The 21,038-nt window shown below is 40.3% G+C and overlaps 1 protein-coding gene across 11 annotated transcripts in view; it reads right to left on the reverse strand.

The window, feature by feature from the left end:
* Positions 1 to 21,038, reverse strand: part of LOC139628234 (multiple epidermal growth factor-like domains protein 11) — a 138,973-nt gene that overhangs the window by 50,711 nt on the left and 67,224 nt on the right. The gene's annotated exons all lie outside the window — the stretch shown is intronic.

The raw sequence follows: 21,038 nt of genomic DNA on the forward strand, positions 1-21,038 counted from the left end.
AATATCTGCATGAGTCATGAAGTCTGGGGCCGAGGAGGATTCATGGACGTCTGAAAATGAAGTAATCCATGTGAAAGTGTTAACGTTTAACAGAGAGGAGAGGAGTGGAGTGAGGTAGAGCGAGGTCATGTGAGATAAGAAGAGGAGAAAAGAGAGGAGAAGAGAACAGGACCCACATTAATCAGACTTCTAAGCATCACACTGACTAAAACTCTGACAGATGAAGAATAAAAGAATAAAAAAGTTCCTCTTTGAAAGTGAGAAATGAGACACATTTATCAAGCGACCCACTCTGACTTACAGCAAAGTGGAGGAGTAACGCTGAAGAGCAGCGCTCAAGTGATGGCATGATTGCTCAAAGACAAGGAACGATACCTTTTACCTCACATTTTATTCAGTGACAGTGATTTCAAGTTGTGTACAGTCTAATAGATTTATAAGATATGAATAAAGATTGAGAAAATAGGTTTTAATAAGAGGTAAGTGGCTGAAATGGGAATAAAGAAAGATTTAGAGAAAAAACCTACAAGGAGAATTTATCACAAGTGAAGACACTTAAACAGAGATTGCAAACAAAATCAGTGCCAGTTTTAGTCTTTTCTGCAGCCCTGATAAATTTCTAACAACCAAAGAAATGTGTATATCAATGTGAAATTGGTCTGAAGTGTCCATGATGAAAAATTGGAAGGTTATTGACAAAAAAGAAAACAGGCTATAACAGCTCATGGTCCGTACTGAACAATTTAAAAAATGAGACCGTGCATGTGGGAGGACGTCTGTGACAAAAATAAGGATACAGCTATTGTCAGATATCCGAAAAGATTTGTGTGGACTTGAGAAATGGCCTCCAACTTGAACCAGTCAGTTCTCATCAACTGAAAATACATTACAATGATTTTACTGCATAATATGATAAACTTCTATGTGCACACTATTCGCAGATGCTGTGAAATTTACAGATGTTCCCTTGACATGCAGACTCTTAGTACACGTTAGGCTGAACGATATGCAAAAAAATCATGTTGTGATTGTCACAACTTTAGTTGGAACGGTAATTTTTGCATTTTAATGTCACTGAAAAAAAATCTAAAAATAATAATGATGATGTGGTTTTCAGAAGCATGTGAAGTCTGGAGAATACGATTTGTAGGAAGCGTCTCTGTAGCACCACAACGCGCCACTTTTGGTCTGTTGTGACACATTTTACTTTTATAAAAAAACAATTGAATCTGATCATATTGTGATTTCAATATTATTTTGATTAATTCTTCAGCCTTAAGTACACGTTACAATTTAAAGATGTACCCTGAACGCCTCAGATGCAGGTGATGTGCAGAAGGGACCCTGCATTGGAGGCTCTGTATTTTGTCTTTATGGGAGGTTTAAGGGGGTTTATAGTTACAAAATGTGCCAACATAAGGGGCCATTGGGGGCCCCTTTTCCCTCTGGGGGCCCTAAGCATTTGCCTGGTTTGCCTCTTCTGACTCTGAAGAAACTAATAAGATATTAACAACCAAAAAAACTGATGAGACAATCCGACACAGTCCAGTACACAGATATCCAATCTAAAACTAAGTATTGGTCTCAGTCTTCATGAATACTGACAGAAATAATTTAAGGGCAGTTTAATCTGCCTCGAGGCACCTTGACCACCTCCCTGAGGTGGTAACTCTGCGTGTTGTCAGCTCTGGATGTCAGAGAGAGGTGACAGATCGAGATCAGTGCATCCTGACATCAGTAAACTCTCGCAGCTCGCTGATGTTTACCAGCCCAGCTGGTCTGAGATCTCTTCATACCAAGACACAGCGAAGTGCAGGGAAGCCAAGTCAATTTACTTATAAAGTGATTTTAAAACTATAAACCCATATAGACCAAAGATACACACCAAAGTACAGAAATAGATTCAGAGGAGTTTTTTAAGTTTGAGTTAATCTGATGCTTTGGAGAAGAGTAATCCTCAGTCTTGGTGCAGCTGTGGCAAAAATCCTGTCCCTGATGTTACAGTGGGAAAAAAATCAATAAACACCCTTCACTTCACTAATTACTTCATAAGAAAAGTAATTAACTACTAAACTTGTTTCATACAGTTTAACAGAACATTTCTGACAAGGATTTAAATAAAATAAAACATGTATCTAACTTTCTGGCCTCTGTGCTCTACTCTACTGAGTTCTATTACTTTATTTTCAACACGACTTGAAGGCAGAATAAGAACAAGATGAATCTTGTTTTAGTATTTTCACCATGTTTCACCAGGTGGTTAAAAACTTTTGCCTCATATTTCAATTTGTCACTTCCCGATTTCAGAAAATGCCAATGTCTGGAACTGTAGGCAAGTGGACAGAATCTGCTGAATGTAAAGTGGAGATGAAAGGAACTTCTGTGGAATAACCCACTTTGTAATTTAAGATGATTAGTCTGGTGTATTTACATAAAACTGTTGCTTACGGACTTTCATCTTGGCTAAAATTGAACCATTCAAGTTCAGTTTCTCCCCAAAGTTGTGTCAATGTGACCTCTCATCCCACAGAGCTGGTAACTTCAGTCTGCAGCGCGACGTTCATCGTCATTATCCCCACTCTAAAGGCGTCAGTATGCAGAAAATTGTCTGAAAACATTCACTGTTATCTCCATATAACAATAACAGTTATGCTGTCTACCTCTTCTCTATGATGGCCGGCTTTTCAGGGTAGATGTCTGGAATAGCTATAAAAACTTGTACCTTCCGACAAAACCTTCAAAACAACACGTTGCACAAACTAGTTCATTTCAAGCATAACTTTGCCTTTACAGCGTTAAAGTGCAGTAAAACTCTGTAGGACGACCTGGAGCTAAATGCCTCGGTATGCTTCAAACAAAGCGCCTCTGAAATCACCCTTCTAACAGTGGCTTTGTGGAGTCTGCATCCAACAATTTGTCTGGAACTTTTCAAAGCAGACAATGCAACAGTCGCACTCACTTTATGCAAAGATTGGCCAAGTTTGGTAATGAAATTAAGCAGGATTTTGGCTCTTGCAAGCTTTCTCTTTATCCATCCTTCAGCGACTGGACCAAACGTAGCTATGAGTGTTTCTTTGATTCATCGTGTTGAGACCGCAGGAAGATGGAGAAGAGTTCCTGAGGAGAGACTGGGGAGTCAGTAGGCTGCAGCCAAGAGGAGGATATGATGATGGCTTTTCACCTTATCTTTGAGCGGAGCCATCAGGGACATGGTTGCCATTGGTTACAATAATAAACATGCAGACTGTAGCAAGAGCAGCATTCCTACCTTCATCACCATGGTTACCATAATAACGGTCATGGTTTGGTTAGGTTTAGGAAAAGATGGTGATTTGGGTTAAAATAAGTACTTCCTCAACATTAGACGATCTTTGTTGTCATGGTTACAATAACAACAACGAACGGTCATGGATGATAGAAACAACATAAACTGCTCCTGTCACATGGGAATCGAACACCGCTCTCCTGGGTCATATTCATCCATCCAACCCAACCTCCTCCTGACGTGGAATTTGTCGCTCTATAAACTACGTCACCGCACTTTTCCCTTTGCTCCTGTCATCATCACTACGACCACTAGATGTCGCCTAGCAACAGAACCTAACGATGGGTCATTGTAACCTGCTGACAGACGACCTGTGGGCTCAAACCAGTTCATTGTAAACCCACAGAGTCCATAGGGCAGGATGCTCCTGACTGTAACTGGTGCTCAGAGGTGCACTAACATTCAGATTGTGGCCCTCGTTTATCCTGATGAGACATGATAATAGAACAAAACACCACAAACATCAGCCTGCAGCGGTGACATGTGGCGTGATGGATGCAGGGACTCATGCTGTTATCTCCATACAGCACCGCAGCAGCCCATCAGGCTGAAACCGCAGAAAATTCAGCATTTAGCATTTTAATTCTCTAGGCCACTACATCCAGTGTTTTGCTGAATAAAGTGAAACTAGCATGGGACAGTGGATTATGGGTTATTTGTTCTTTATTCTAATGAGTCTAATGAGTCTTGTTTACAAAAATGAAATCTGCATCTTACCACAGTTATTTCACTCAGACACAGTTATTTTCAGCCTTTTTAGTCTCTTGTGAGCAGATGCATAGAATTTTTTTAATCATTTCTTTAACCCATCTCCTTCCCTTTGTGTACACTGATGAATGTGGAAGAGATTTTCAGGACCTGTATTCAGAAAATAGATCACAGGTCTGTAAATGGATGAACTGCTGCGATCAATCAGAACTTGAAGAAATTAGATGAAAAAAGCACAAAAATGGCACATTTTTATTGTATATTACATCATCTCAGAAACATAAATCAAAGCACCATTATCTCTCTGATGCTCTTGGGCTGAACTGCTCACCAGAAAGGAAGTAAGGTAACTGAATGGAAGGCCTTAAGTTTAAAGGAACTGTAATTAAACTGGTTGGTTGTGTCCCTCCGTCAACCAGTCAAGTTGAAGTTTACGTCCATGTCTGTCCAGACTCACATAACATATGTAGTGAAGACTTTGAGGGAATTTAATAAAATGTATTAAGTGTATTTTTGAGTCATGATATAGGGATCTGTAATAAAATTGACTTGACTTTGTTAAGCTTTTGCGACAAGGCTCCAAATATGGATGTTGCTGCAAAGACGCTACATCAACAGAAGCTGCACATCTTCAACACAGACGATCTGTACAATCACAAGATTAGTGTCACCGGTTCAGTATCCCACCAGATGTGAAATATGTTCAGTCTTTCTGTTCCTGAATTATAAGATGTCAGGGGTCGTGTCCTTCAGAGGACACGGTCTACAAAGGTGTGACTGTTGCGTCACAAAGTGCCGTTCCTGCAGCCAAACAACCCTCACAACAATCTTATTTTTACAAAAACCTGAGGTTTGGGTTTTCAGCAGTATTTACATTTAAAAGTGTAATTCTCGGGTTCTCAGCATTATTTGCTTCTGTATTGTTTTCATTACTGACATGAAATTAAACTTTGGGTCGACCCATTAGAGCCTTTGTTGCCCAGGAAAATAAAGACATGTGAGTCGGCTGCATTTGAAGGAGCCTTTGAAATAGGACGGCGTAGCTGCACCGCTGTGACGTCTTCAAATGCAGCCAATGAAGGATACGGCCCCTGCATTGGGACACAGCTACAGCATTAAATAATGGAACATTATGATGTCACAGCAAAGCTGACCTTTGACCTTTTGGATTTAAAATGTCATCACTTCAGCATTTTATCCTATTGGACATTTGTGTGAAATTGTTTCATAATTAGTGTATGAACTCTTAAGTTATGGCGAAAAACATGTTTTGTGATGTCACAGCAACCTTGACCTTTGACCTTCAACCACCAAATCCTAATTAATTCCAAGTCCGAGTGAACTTTTGTGCTAGATGTGATGAATTCTCGCCGTCCGTTCTTAAGATGTCGTGTTCAGACGAATGGGACAACCTGAAAACATCACGCCTCTGGCCTCGGCTGGCAAATGGCGGCGAAACAGAGCGAATCTGTCCAGACATGAGGAACTTTTCTCCCCAAACGTGGGTGGTGGTCTCACAGATATTATTGTGTTAAATGTTTCATCAGTACTGTGGTGGACACAGCTATGAGCAGACAAAGCATAAGTCAGACTCACACTCCCTCCCTCTCAATCTTTCTCTAATTTACTCGCTTCCTGTCCCTTGGTTCCTCCTGTCCTCTCTGTATCTCTCTCCTCATCCCTTCTCCCTCTCAAAGACGGGAGTTCTCTTTATTTCTCTTAACTAGTGAGCCAGCATAGTCAAATCCTTTATCCTCTCACAGCCTCAATTATTCAGCAGCAAAGAGTCCGAATCAAGTGACTAATGACTTTGATCAAGAGTAGCTCACTGGCACTAAGCAGAACTTTCTGCACTAAATTAAGAGCTGCATAATATACTTTGGCAGGGGCTAACTCTTTAAGGAATATCTCTAGGTTTGTCTATGGTGTAGTCACTCTTTGCTAATAATAAAATCTGAGCTTGTGCAAGAGGTTTGGCTCTGTTCTCCCTTTCATGTCCAGGAGAGAAACCTAGATAAGATTCTTAACCTAGCGCTCTGTTTCTGTGGCAGTGTCTCCAACCAAAGCAGTTTTTTTCAAAGCACTTTGCTTTTCAATTAAAGGAATAGTTGCAAATTTTGAGAAATACACCCATTGTCCTTCCTGCTGATACCAGTCGAACATCTGTCGGTTAAGTTACATCTGGTTTCTTTAATATTTATGCAAACAAAATATGTAAAAACCTCAAACTGTCACTTTACATTTCTGTTTGCATTTTTTTTTTTTTTTTTGCTAAACTATGCTAATCGGCTTCTGGTGGTAACTCATGGTGGTATTGATCCTCCAGGTTAGAAGAGAAGATCTATTTCATGCATGCATCAGTTAATGTAGTCGAGATGAAAATAGATCAGAATATACAGGGTTAACATCCTATAATATAAAACAACCACCAGACCTGGTGTTATCGTTGGGGTTTCAGCTGTGACCAGGACCAAGAAGTGTAAGCATTAAACGGCTCGACTCTGTCTCATATTCCTAGACCTTAGAAAAATATCGCCCTGTATGGTGGCCTCAGGAAACCACGAGCATCAGGGCAAGATCACATTCCTGGGAAAGAGCTGAGAATGTGTGAACAGTCTGTGTGTGGTGTTTTACAGAGGCGTGCAGGGAAAAACATACAGAAAATGAATAAATGATTCAGACTTCATGTCGTTTTACTTCCACCACAGAAAACATAAAGGTTTTAATTTGAGTTTCTAAAAATCAAACAAAAAGAGGGCTTCATCTTAAAGTTCCCACTTTGGTTCCGCAGAAGCAGAAAATAGACACGAATGAAATATATACGCACAAAGCACATTTTGCATTTTTAACAACTATTTTTCGTGACTGGAAAAAAGAAAACTCAGACTATACTTAAAGTAGGTGGTGATAGTTTTATACAGTGGGTGGAAAATAAATAATAAATCTGGAGGCTTTTGTAAATTTTCAATGTAAATTATTTGAAAAGATGATAAACCTGTTTTAAAACCTTGAGCCAACTTTGCAGAGTCAATAGGTTTAATGTTACAATAATATTTCTCTTTGACAACTGAAGTCAAAAGAAATTTATATTTGTTGTTGCTGTTACTGGATGATTTTACTGCATGTTTGACATCAAGTTAAATATTTCTACACAGCAGTGATCAAGACGGTTCATGTGGTTGATTTACATTAAAGCCACATAACAGTATGGACGCGTTTTAAATGGCTATTTACTCATTGTTTTTTAATCTTTTTATAGAAAGAACTCAATAGATGAATCTTAACTAAAAGCACAAGCAGATAGAGGAGCAATTAGAAGCCTCCAAGTCCATTACTGTCTTCACCCTTCACACTCACATACTGAACATACTGAAATATTGATGTTTTAGTTGCTTTTTTAATGCAGCAGTTAATTGGAAGATTCATAGACAACCCTCCTACACAGACGGACAAGAGTTTCTATCATTATGAGCTTCCTATATTACAGACACACTCTGTAACATGCAAAACCTGACTTTCAATTTGTTATGACTGAAATGTTTCATTAGAGGCTGTTCAGGTAACCTGTACAAAAACAACACAGAGGGCAAGACAGAAGATAATTCATTTTTCTAAGAGAATGTATGAAGTGAGGGAAGTGATCAAGTTTTATAATTGACTCCAACTGAAGAAACACCAGACAAAACACAGACTTTAGAAATGGCTCCTCCTGCAGAAGCTCAAAAGCTCAGATGAGTTGAAACGCAAAACATATAAAAACACTTCAACTGCATGACTCATATCCACTTTAGTCTGTCTAATGCTTTGCTTAAGCTAAAAATTACCAGTTGTAGCAACACCAGAGCCAACACTTAGTGTTTTTTTTTTTCTTTTCAGTAAAAACAAGTGGTAAAAAGATTTTCTGTCCTTAACAAATTATAAGTAAGACCGGAAACAGGAGACAGAACACAGAGAAAAAATTAGCCTGACTTGCTCTAAAGTTCAAATAAACATTTTGTGGTATTTGTGTGCTTTATTTGTCGTTTATTGAAGTTTATTTGTCTGCTCAGCAAATGAAAGTGTTATCAGCCTTTGAAAGGTAAATACCCACAACTGAGAAATGAAAGATACATATAGCTGAATGACCAGTGACATGATAATTATTCAAGTGCATAAATATGGCTCAAATCTTTATCTTTCTGTATGCACATTTCAGAAACTCATTTCATTACAGTCATAAAGTGGAGAAGAGCTCAAATCCCTGAAGGATCAATTGAAGTCGGCCAAGAAGCAGGAGACAACTGCCCTGTTAGACCTGGTGACACTAAAGGAAGGGTGAGAGAGGGTCAGAGAGCGTATTCACTGTCAATCCCTTTAGCTTTACCAAGAGACTACTGAGGCATCAGCAAAGGCCACCTCACTTGTTCTGTAGGTGAGATCAACCACTATCTCAGTATCACCTTCAGTGACACCTTGAGACCAAGACCTCGGCCAGTGTGAGGCACTTGTGACACCCCCAGAACTGCTTACCCAATTCCACATCTCTGAGCCCACTGTGAAGGAGGTCAAAGCTGTAAGAGCAAGTTCCATCCTTGGCCCCAGTTGACCTACAAGGTCTACAACAGTGCCCCAGGCTGCTAGTGCAACTCTGGAAGCTCTTAGAGGTGATCTGATGGAAAGGAAAGGTCCCAGCTCAGTGGAGGCACGTGAAGGGAGTCTGGAAGGGGATTCAAGCAACATTGAGAAGTTTCGTATGGTCTCACTGTTCAGTGTCAAAGGAAAGATCTTCAAGATTATGGAAATCACAAGTTCCTCTTGGAGAATGCTTGCATAGACATCTTAATACATAAGGGGGAAGTCTCAAGATCCACTGATCCAAGAGGCAACGGAAAGCAGATGAGACTTTGCAGAACTCTGGTTAGACCTAACCAGTGCCTATGGATCCATATCAAACAAATTCACTGAAATAGCACTGACGAGACACCATGCTCCAGAGAGGATCCAAAACCTCATTTTTGAACATTACAGCCACTACTACAGAGTATCTTCAGCTTCACTAACATTCGCCCGGCATTAGTTAGAGAAGGGTACAATTACTGGCTGCACAGTCTCGGTATAACTCACTGGCCACAAACATGATTGTCAAGTCAGTAGAAGGGGAATGTGAAGGCCCCCTTCCTTGATCTCATACTTTGCAGTCCCCTATGAGAGCATTCATGACAGACCAAACAATGACAACAACATCCTCTCCTGGGTGCAGGAAAGAGTTCTGTGAGAGAGATCTTATTTCAGAGTCCTGCAATGGCCGGAGAGCCCACTGTGAACCAGTTGAAGTTGGGTGTCAGGGCTTTGCTGGTCATTCATTACAGCAAACTCTAAAACTCCACAGACTAAAAGGACTGCAGTGCAGAGAAGCCACAAAGAACATTCTGGAGGCTGCTGAAAAGGCAGACACTTAAAAATTACTACTTTATTCTATAGCTAATGGAAAGCTTTCACAATGTTTGAATGTCGCTATTTTATATGTCAACCCATTTTTGTAACTCTTCAAAAACAACAAAGAAGGAACAAATTTCAGGAACCATACCCCCTGTTAAGACTCCCTACAGTGAGCCGGCAGCAAAACGCAGTGAGAACTAAAAGTAAAATCAGTTATATAAAAAAGTTAGTAGTGATGAATCTACTTGGTTCATGATGGCCATTAAGAATTTAAACCGTAGAGTAATTCTCTATGGTTTAGTTGAAGCCAGTTGAGCCAGTGGTGATTTTAAATACAAAGATCTGGACATGTGGTGAGACCGACTTTCACATTTAGCCATATGTCTGCAAAAATATAATTAAATGTCAAATCACATTATTCCTTGTACACATGGTGGGAGCTGAGGGAGGAAGGAGAAAGTCAAACAGACCTACAGGTTCTACCCTGTTTAACTGTTATGCTTCACGTTTCACAAACAGGCACTTTAAGGTAACGAAATCACAGCATCACTGATGTGAAGCTCCAGATTTAAACAGCTGCTGATATTAACTTCCTGTCATGTAGGTGGAACAGGTCCAATATGAACTGTACGTTTACATGTGCACAAGAACTGACAATCAAACAACACAATCTTTACACACACTGTAGTAACCTGTGTGGTTAACTGTAAATTTCATTTCATTTCATCATTTTAAATCAATAAGCAGTCACTTGTTCACACGTCCATCAATTATGAATCAAATGATGGTTAATGTGTTTTGGTGTTTGTGTCACCTGATGAATCTAAGTTCAGTGTTCCCTCTTTTTTATCTCAGTGTTTGGTCTCCACCAGCTCCTTAGGGAAACATCTGGCTCCTCAGCTGCTAAATGCTGCACTGTGTTCACCAGCTGCTCACTGACTGTGTCTGTCTGTCTGTCTGCTGCTGAGGACAGGGGGGGGTTTACAGCTGTTTCTCTGAAAACAGCTGTAAAAAGCTCATAAACAATGAGCTGAAACTCAAACTCACAGCTCTGAGAAGCTGCAGATTCAGCTGATAATTCTCTGTAGGTTAATCACCACCTCTCACACTGTCACATTGTTTTCACATCATCATTTCATACATTGTGATTATAGAAACATTGATGATGGTCGCATAAAAAAAAATCCTATTACTGCTACTTGCTACTGCTGTTCTTGTACATTTCTATTAGGTGCAACTGCTTTATTTACATTAACTTATTCAAGAGGAACTGCCGCTGTAATATTGCTACAAGTCACACTGGCAGGTCTTTTTACATTCAGCATAATAAGGTTATAATACATTATGTGCTAAGCACCGTAGAAGAGCCATATCCTGTGGGAAAATGAAATTTTCCAACAATATTAGACTTTGACGTACATGATATGATTAGGCACAAATATAAAAATTTAATACAGGTCCTATTTTACAATTGTGTTGAAAACCATTATATTGCATTGAATAATCCTGTGAAGCGCTTTAGGTAATGTGTGCACACACACTGTGCGTGGCTGATTGATGTCGTCGTTAAATTGTCTGCGGCACCTACTTAAAATGCTGTTCTCTCTTGTCTCTTCAGCCGTTTGTTAAAAAAAAAGACAAAAAAACCTTAAGGGTTTCACTGTGTAGCTTTTTCATGACACAAGCAAAAACTTATGCAAATGTAATAATCATTCATTAGTCATTATCAGGTGGAAGCCAGTTGGTTGAGTTGTTTTGGGCTATGTGGTCTGGTGCATTTCAGGCTGTATTGATTTTAGTATGCGCTGATGTGTTTTTCCTAAACTTTTATTTATGCAGGAAATCCTACTGAGTGTGGTCCAACTAACGTCACTTCCACACAGATGCAGACTTACTTTACATGCAGGACAACGAGAGTCAGAGCAGGAGGTGACTAAACACTTTGTTGGCAGGCAAACTTTTTAAAGCTCCACACAGTCTAAAGGTAGATTTCCATGTGTTTGTGATTATAAAGCAGGTCTAGGTTCTATATTAATACTGTGAAAGTATCAAAGCCTCAGTCCACAGAGAAATGCACACAGCCTGTATTCAGACACTGAGCCTTAAAACCAGCTGTCAGGACTTCTGGAACTTTGTGATGTCACAACAAAGCACTCACCGCCCTGAGCCACGCCCCAAGCCCCGCCCACCTGGACCCACCATCCAACCTTGCAGGATTTGGTTGAGTGTTTACCTGAAATCTGCTACATTTTTTGGGATCATTCAGCAAGAGCTCCTGAGAGAAGCCTGAGAGAGGAGATGTAAAACTACACTGAGATAAAATGTGGGACCTTTAAACTTCTGGAATAAACACAAATCTGAGAACTAATCTACTGTTTTTAATCAGTGTGAGAGAATCCAACACCTTTCAACCATTAAATTAATACCGAATCTGCATGATGAGTGTTTTTCATTAATCAAACCTGCTTGTATACACCAGTCAAAACAGTCACAGTGTGGGCAACAAGGTCTGAGTGATTAACTGTATTTGAAAAAAAAAAAAAAGGCAGAAAAAAGCATCCAGAGTGGAATTAGCTGACTTTGTGTGGCTCTTGACAGCGTTTCATTTTTCAGCTGACTGTATCAGAATTCAAGTGGTGGACAAGTAAAAACACAACACACACAGAGAACATTGATTGTTGACCTCCAAAGTTCTATTTCACACAAAACTTTGTCTAATTATTTATTAATTTGCTCATTAGTTTATTTGGAGGAATTAAAGTAAATCTGAAGCACACAGCTGTTCTTACCTGATAAAGGGAGAACAGATATCACTGTGATTTTAAATTAATCACTTAGACCATGAAAGACAAAGGAAAAAGACCAAACTACTCATCTAACAAACTAAGATTTAGGAGGCAAATTCTGTGACAAGATGATTTAGTCGCATGATGAGAAAATTAATTGTTCCTCCCATAAAAAACAAGCTCCCAGTGAGAGGGTGATCAACGAGCCGTCTGATTGGACAGGAACAAGGGGAATACCCTGCCAATAAGTGCAGCAGAGGGATACTGCTGAGTGGCCGAAAACACAGCAGCGCTCCCACTGCCACCGGGCCATGTGTTGATCTATGGAGCTGCAACTGCAATCATTTGTCTTAGTTCTGCCCCGCTGATCCCGTTCTGGATTTGTGGGGGCCGGACTCTGAGTTACAGTGTTTTATGTAGTTTATTAGTGAACACCTGGATAAACAGGAGCATGTGCAGTGGGAGGGTCTGGAGAACAGAGGGTGGCTTGGACACAAAAGCCTGCGGAGGGTGTATGTATTCACTTATCACTCTCTAAGAAGGCCAGATTTATCAAAGGTTCAGGGCAGCAAACAAAAATAAATATAATTATTAATTAATCAGTCAACTGCATTTTCAGTTCACTGATTAGTAATTAGGTGGGTGAAATGTCAGAAAATCATATAAATACCAGAGGTGCACCCACAGGAGAGGCAAGCCAGGCAAATGCTTGGGGCCCCCGAGGGGAAAAGAGGCCTCCGACAGCCCCTTCCTACTGGCACAGTATGCATTGACTATAACCTCACTTAAAACCTCCCATAAAGACACTATACAGTGCACTGCTGTTGCCCAAACCCCCTTAGGTGTAGCATCTATTGATTGTCTGCATGAGAGGCGTTCAGGGAACATCTCAAAACTGCAGTGTCGGCATGTGGGGCGGGTTTATTTGACCTGCTTTTTCTTCTTCTTTCAAATGTGTTGAATAAAAGCCAGGAGAGTTTTTTGAATAAAAAATGTCAACACTTCATTTTGTCCTATTAGACATTTGACTTAAATTGTGTCATAACTATTGTATGAATTTGTGAGTAATGGCCAACAGTAATTTGTGAGGTCACTATTACCTTGAACTTTGACATTTAAAAAACAAACTCGTCTTGACTATGTGTGCCAAATTTAAATTGTATATATGGACAGACAGGCTGAAAACACAAAGCCTCCGGCCCTCACTGTCAGCAGTGCACAAAACTAAACAAAAACACAAAAACTAAACAAAGTTTTTCAGACTTGACATTAAACCCATGCACTGAGTTTCTTTAGTTCTATAAAACAGATATTGTAGGAAAATAAATTAAATGTGTTGTAAAATGTGCAGAGAGGGTAATAAAAGCACGTCCTCATTGGTTCAACTTGTGATTGCTGATAAACTGGTAGCATATAAACTGAAGTGTCAGACTGGAAAAGGACAACAAAAATCAAGTTATTAAGTTTTATAACTGCAGACTTATTAGAAAGTAAGAAACCTGTGAGTATTAATTAATGTATTTTCAACATTTACAACTGCATCATTATCATTATCTAACACTGTTAAACAGGATTTGTTTGTATCACAGGGGGACTTTACTGACTTGGATGTGATGTCAACAACTTCTGCTTTAACTTCACTGGAGGAGGATAAACCTCACAACCTGGCAACCCAAAAGTTATTCTATAAAGCATTAATAATTGATTGATTAACCATAAATATAACCATCGTGGAATCTAATGTTTCTCAGTTATTCATCAGTTAAAAGAAAAACAATACCAATCCAACATCTACATCCAGACACATCCCTCAGAACACACACATCTGCTTTAAACCCCACACACAACATGTGACATGCAACACTAAGTCATATCTACTACACAACATGTCGTGTTTGCAGTCAGGCTTTCCATCTCCCAGCTACGTGTGACTCATCTCCTCTGACCTGAGAGCCACTAAATGGTTTGTTGCAGGGATGAATAAATGATTGTGAAGTTGTTCCGTGTCTGTCATCGAGCTCGACTCCAAGATTTCACCCTGACCAGATGCTGCGGATCAATACTGCTGACAGCCAATGAACACCTTCTAAGCCTTCTGCACTGTTGGGCAAAAGCCAGTCGACTATCCAGTCAGTACACGTACACACAAACACACACACACACACACAGCCTCCAGCCTAATTCATTTATTTTTAATCCTATGGCATCTTTGTCAAAACTGGGGGAGATTGACTCAGAGAGAAGCAATCTGTAGGATGCTTGTTTTTCACGACACCTTTGGTGATGAGCATTTGCTGCTTTGGTGATTTGCATTTACTGCAGACACCAGCCCCGTGTAATCTATTATTAAATACTGCCCTCTTGTATTTATTCCAAACAAATTGCTATTGTTGCTTCCATAAACACAAAAAGACAATAAACTTCCTGTGCAGCAGGATAAAGAAAACAAAGCTCACAGCTGAACAGTTATGTTAGAGACTTCACAACAACACATTGGTTGACGCATTACTGTACCTGCAGAGTAAAAAAAAACCAAAGAAAACTTATTTTAATGAAAGAAATACAAATCATTTCTTTGAGGCACAGGAAATCACACCCAGGCGGCTTTTTAAATGAGAAGTCCCACAGGCTCATTGAGAAAGGTCAACAGCCAGGACAAGCTGTGCCTCTGGAAGTTGTACAGTCATGAAGCACAGGTACAGAACATTTATATTTCCACCTGCAGCCCAGTACTGCCCAGCAATGCACCACTTTATTCAAGGCCACACTGCTTGCATGAGTAAAAGTATTTTCATCAGCACGCTGTCAGACAGGCTCTGTGCACTCCCCTGACAAATGAGTAAACAATACTTTATAGAAGCAGCAGCGGGGGTGGGGGGGTGTTTTTCTGTAGTAAGCCACTTTCCCTCCGAAACAAACTGATGAAAGTCGCCAATAACACAAAAGTGTGAGTGTAGCTGTGTGCGATTTGTTGTCAGTAGACAACTGTGTCAAGCAAAGCTGACTTATTAGCAGACAGCTGACCCACATTCAGACACACACACACTTGTGTTTATTTCAGAGCCATTGATTTCCTATTTCCAATTAATAATTGTAATTAGTGGCGACATATTTCAGGCTGTAAGGGATGCGGGTCGATGAGGGGGAGGACTGATGGAGGACGGGCCAGATGGATGACACAGTTTACTGCTCACAGTTCGGAATAAAGTGTCAGTTTACTGTGACACCGACTGACTCTGTGTCCGTTTGTGCGTCTAGGCGATTGAGTTCTTACAGATTTTTCTCTTAATGAGCCCATTTTCATGTCCAGATAATAAGCCAGGAAAGTCAACACTGCGTTAATCAATAGTAGAAACAGTCATTTTAAGACCTCAGGCAAAACCTGACTTTACTTCTTTGCTCTGCACTTTCCACATTGTTGTTTTTTTTTTTTAAGTCTAAATAATTGTTGTCATTAGCGGCCGTCAACAACTTTGCTGTGGAATGATGCATGAGATGTGGCAACCTTTCACTTGATCACTTAATGTGTGTGTGTGTGTGTGTGTGTGTGTGGGGCTCGTTCAGGCATGGTCCAGTTTGCTTTTCTTGTGTGGTAATTGCATTTTAATGATCTCGTTTCATGCAAACTTGGGGCATAAATTTGAGTTCAGGTCTAATGGCTCTTGGCAGGTGGCTGTCCTCCCACCCACCCACCAACAAACATAAAGAGGTGAAAGGTGAACATCAGACAGCTGATGGCTCCATTTGGCTGGGGTCAGAGGTCAGATCTTTATCCTAGCACGTTACTGTATGTATATGAGTCCCCCTCCGGACCTGGACGAGGTGACTGAGCTGTCTCCATCCTAAAGAGCCAAGACTTTCAAGAGTCACATTTCTGCTTAAACCTGCATCAATTAACTGTATTCAGTTCTGGGGGCGGCACAACAAGCTGTAAACACAAACCTGACATTATTTCTGCAAAGACATGGAGCAACATTAAGATTAATTTGAAGACATTTTCCTCTCTTTTAGTTCCATTTTTGGTCTCCACCAGCTCCTGAGGGACATGTGTGGCTCTTCAAGTGCTAAGCCTCCTGCTGAGCAGAGATTGGGCAGTGGGTTAATCAGGGTTTTCTGGCTGAAAGCATTTGCCTGCATCGGTAAACTCTGCTGATGAGAGCGGCGAAGCTGAACTAAACATTAAGGCTGTGCCAGAAAACTGAAATAATGACTTGAAATCCTCTGTACAGCTGAAGGGGAACTTTACAGTATGGAGATAATTATCTGTGGGTACATCTTTCACATTAGCCTACAATTTGATACAATTACACAAGTGTAATTACAGCTGTTGGGAGAACAACTGCAGATTTTGTATAAAAGTTTAAGTATTTCCAGGAGAAGCAGCAGAAAATCTAATAAACTGCCAAAAGTAATGTCACTTGAGTCAGTGTTGGTTTGGTCTGAAGAATAATTTTTTTAAAAATAAGCTGCTCATCATCTCAGCATAACACACCTGATTCTCCAACTGAACTGTCAGGGCTCATGGTGCATTGTGGGTAATGCAAGCACCAGGTTCTGACAAGGAAGAGAGTGTTGGATAAAAATAAAAAAAAGACAATAAATCCAATTCTGCTGCATCTATTTTGATCTTTTTCCCCAGACTGTTCGCTGTGACTGACAAGAGGTGCGATGCAGAATCAGTGGAGTGTTTGTTTTAACATTATTGCTCAAAGCTCGCTGACACAGAGCAGCTGTTTCAGCACAGCTGGCTGGAACAGACAAGCCTCAATACTTTGTCTTAACTACTGATTAGCAAATTTTAGCATGCTAACACAATAAAGTCAGACGGTGAACATGGTAAACATCATCAGTGACGATCCTAGACTCGAGGGGGGGCCGCGGAAACTGCTGTGACAGTACAACAATTAATGTTTTCACCACAGCTTTCATTTCATATTCTTGCTCATACTTTTTTTTTGCAGTTTCCCTTTGCTTCATCCTCCTTCCATGACAATTCCTCCATAAAGGATCAGTGAAGTGTTATCGTATCCTAAACTCTGAGTCAGTCCATGTTCCCTCCTGGAGAGCAGACTGACTTTAGGGGATCCTTTAGGAATCAACAGACCAACCTTCTCTCTCTTAGAGGTCACATCAGCTGGCTCCTCTGCACCGCGAGCCCCTTTGAGAAAGGTCAAGACAGCTTGAAGTGCAAAATGACTGAGGGAGAAGTGGATGAGAAAATAAAGAGAGAGGGGAGGCTGCGATTGTGCTTGCTCATCTCTGAGCAAATGTAAAGTGGAGGAAGACAGTCAATGAATAATTCCAGACCATTTTCAAAGTCAAAGTGAAGTCAGTCACATGGGGAGGAAAAGGATCTATTGTGCCGGCCACTTCAGCTGAAAGGCAGCAGTGGACGATAAACAAGTTAGTATGGGAATTAATCAGAGTGCAGAGAGAGAAAGAGAGAGAGAGAGAGAAACGTTGAGACTGTGGAGGAGGGGAGGGAGGGCAGAGCAGAGTGGGCAAAGTCGTTATATTCCTTAATGGCTTGTCTGTCATGAGGTTTGGCTGGCGTGGGCTCACGTGGCATTAGAAGGAAAATGGGTAATCAAAAGGTTTCCGAGGTGAGGTGCCAGTCCATTTCCCCTCTCACTCTCAGCCGCACAAGATTGATGGCATACGGAGGAAGAAAGAGAGGGACTCTGAGGATTTGATGGGAAAACAGCAGACTGGAATTTGTTTGCTGATGGAGTCTATTTTCTCCAAATCTGTTAACAGAGCAGCTGAAGCAGAAAACTATACAGTTTGTGAAAAAACACACAGATTAGATGCTTCAATATCAAACTCCAGTAGAACGAATCCACTGCTCTATACATTTATATCATGAGTTACACCTGCTGTTTATGTAAAAGCTCATCTCATAGAGGCTACAATTATACAGCTATTTCTGGCTAATTTCACCACTTTCACCGTAAACAAGAAATATTTCAATATCATTCAGTGGTTTTGTTTTCAAACTCCATTCTGTTTGTTAAAATCCTTCAAAAAAAAAATATTTCTTATCCAATATATACTGAAGAAAAATATAAATGCAACACTTTCGTCTTTACTCCCATTTTTGATGAGTTGAAATATAAGATAAGACTTTTTCTATAAACACAGAAGATACAGACGAGATCCTGAGGCCCATGTTGCAGCGTGATGTACACAGTTCCCCGAAGCTTAAAACACCCCAGTTGTTGCACGGCCTGTGTGGTCACCTGATGTCACCTACTGAGCATGTCTGAGATGACCTGGATCTGCATGTACGACAGCGTGATCCACTTCCTGCCAATATCCAGCAGCTTCACACAGCCACTGCAGAGGAGCAGTCAAACAATCAACGTCATGTTGAGATGTGTCGCACTGCAGTGATGGTCCCACCACATACTGACTCACCGCCCCCCCAAAAAATGCTCATCTGTAACCCAAGTTGCACAGTTCAGTGCCTCATAAATGCCTTTTTTCAAAATAAAACTGCACATTTTAAAGTGGCCTTTTATTGTGACCAGTCCACACCTGTACAATAATCAAGCTGTGTAATCAACATCTGGATTTGCCACAGCTGTCAGATGGATGGATGATCTTTCTCATTAACATGGATTTAAACACTTTGTGAGGTGTGAATTACAGAGAAAGACATTTTTTGTGTATATTAAAAAAGTTGTAGATCTTTTATTTTAACTCATGAAATCTGGGAGCAAAAACAAGTGTTGTGTTTATATTTTTGTTTAGTTTATTTATAGTTTCATTGCTACTACAACAGCCATTCATTGTGTTTAGATTCTGTAATTCCCTCTACATATAATAGTTTTTATTGTTACTGCCAAGTCTGTCATGTCTTTAATGCATTATGTAAATCACTCTGAATTGCCATTATGTGTGGTATCTCACACACACACACACACACACACACACACACACACACACACACACACACACACACACACACACACACTCTTCCACACCTGCATTGCTGTCCACTGTCTTAACTTTAATTATATTTTGTGGCAGAACAGACAGTTTGCGTGACTCCTTTAGCTGCTCACTCTGTAATTAGTGCTGTGATAACTTGCACATTTTCTTGGAAACCTGGCAGCTACAGCTACGTTACCTTGAGTGTGTCACAATAGAAAATCCTGCATAAAGCAACTCTATGCACCAGTGTCGGAAAACACATCCCTGTGTTGAACACAATCTCGTGTTTTCCTTTTAAACCACACCCGGATTTTTTTCAGCAAAAGGGTTAAGGAGAGGTCTAATGACTCCATTTATCCCATCATTGTCACCGACACACAGGTGTTGTGTTGTTCTGAGCTGCAGAGCCTGTTTAAAGCAGCTAATTTCACTTCTCCTGCTCTGTTTTGGTTTTTGGTTTGCAAACAAATCAAAGCAAAGATCAGTAAGTCTTAAGTCTTTTCACAGTAAAATGCATTTTCTTCATGAAATGGACCCCGAGAAAACCACATTACTGCTTAATCATGAGGAATTTAAGGAAATTAATGTATGAGAATAATGATTCCTTTCTTTGATTTTATTGTGCCAATGCTTTTGCAGAAACATTTCCCTCCTCAGGCCACACAAAGCATAAATGAGCCAAACTCTTTTGCATACTGTGGCCAAGCAATCTCAATCAGATGGTTTCATCTAAATGTGCATTTGTGTGTGAAAGAAAAGAGTCATCCCTCTCGAAGCGCATAGAAGTAGATGCATTAGGTATGTGAGCATCAACACGTGCCAGATTTAGACAAGGGAGGGCGTTAGAAACACTAACTTTCAAAATTAAAGTTACTTTAAGATTTTCATGACATCAAACCCAGTTTCTAATGCTGTTTATGTTGTTATGTCATTTATTCATAAGTTCTGTATTATAACCTTTCCAATTTACACTCATATAGTCACCTTGCTGTATAGCTGTTTGCAAAATGACGTGTGTACTGCATTGATACACGATTCAGAGGAAAAGAGCAGGCACTTGCAAACATTGCATTTGATTTGTGAGTGAGTGTGTGTGTGTGTGTGTGTGTGTGTGTGTGTGTGGTATACCATCAGTGCATCAGAATTATCTGGATGTTTCCCGATGTTCTGGGTTGTTTTGGCGTGTGCCATGAACAGTCAACTACACCAGCGATATTAGAAATGAATTGTCGGCCCTCAGTGTGACTCTCACACCTGGGCCACACCCTTTTCCTCACCTGTGTGGACGGCCACCTCACTGAACTACTGCAGCTTGTATCCACACTGTGGTGTTGCTACCTCCAGCCCTTTAAACACTGAGTTTGTCTCTGAAAACGACAATAACAGAACGTTTGGTTTGATATCATTATCCAGAAAGTGAAGAGTTGTGATGAGAAAGGTCACATGGTTTTTGTTTACCGCCGTTCAGAGTGAGAGAAAAAGAGAGAGCGAGAGAGAGAGAGAGAGAGAGAGACTCCCACCCTGAGTAAAAATGAAATTGGCTTCCTCCCAGAACACCGCACCACCGACCATGTATCCATCCTTCACACTTTTATCACTTTAATTAACAAACGAGCACCAAACAAAGCATGGTGAGATATTCACGTTTCATTTCAAAACAGCTTTCGACTCCATCTGGCCTCAAGGACTCTATTACCAACTTCTACAATGAGGCAAAATATATGTTGTGATTAAATCAATGTATTTGGAGAATATGTGTGCTGTTAAAATTGGAGACAACAGACTGAATTCTTCTTCTTCACCCAGAGAAAAGACGTTCCTCTGGGTGGAAATTAAAGTCCAACATTATTTATTGTGTATACCCT

The sequence above is a fragment of the Trachinotus anak genome, unplaced genomic scaffold (assembly GCF_046630095.1).
Source record: "Trachinotus anak isolate AG129_WGS33_773 ecotype Australia unplaced genomic scaffold, CSIRO_AGI_Tana_v1 ptg000011l, whole genome shotgun sequence".
Taxonomy (NCBI): domain Eukaryota; kingdom Metazoa; phylum Chordata; class Actinopteri; order Carangiformes; family Carangidae; genus Trachinotus; species Trachinotus anak.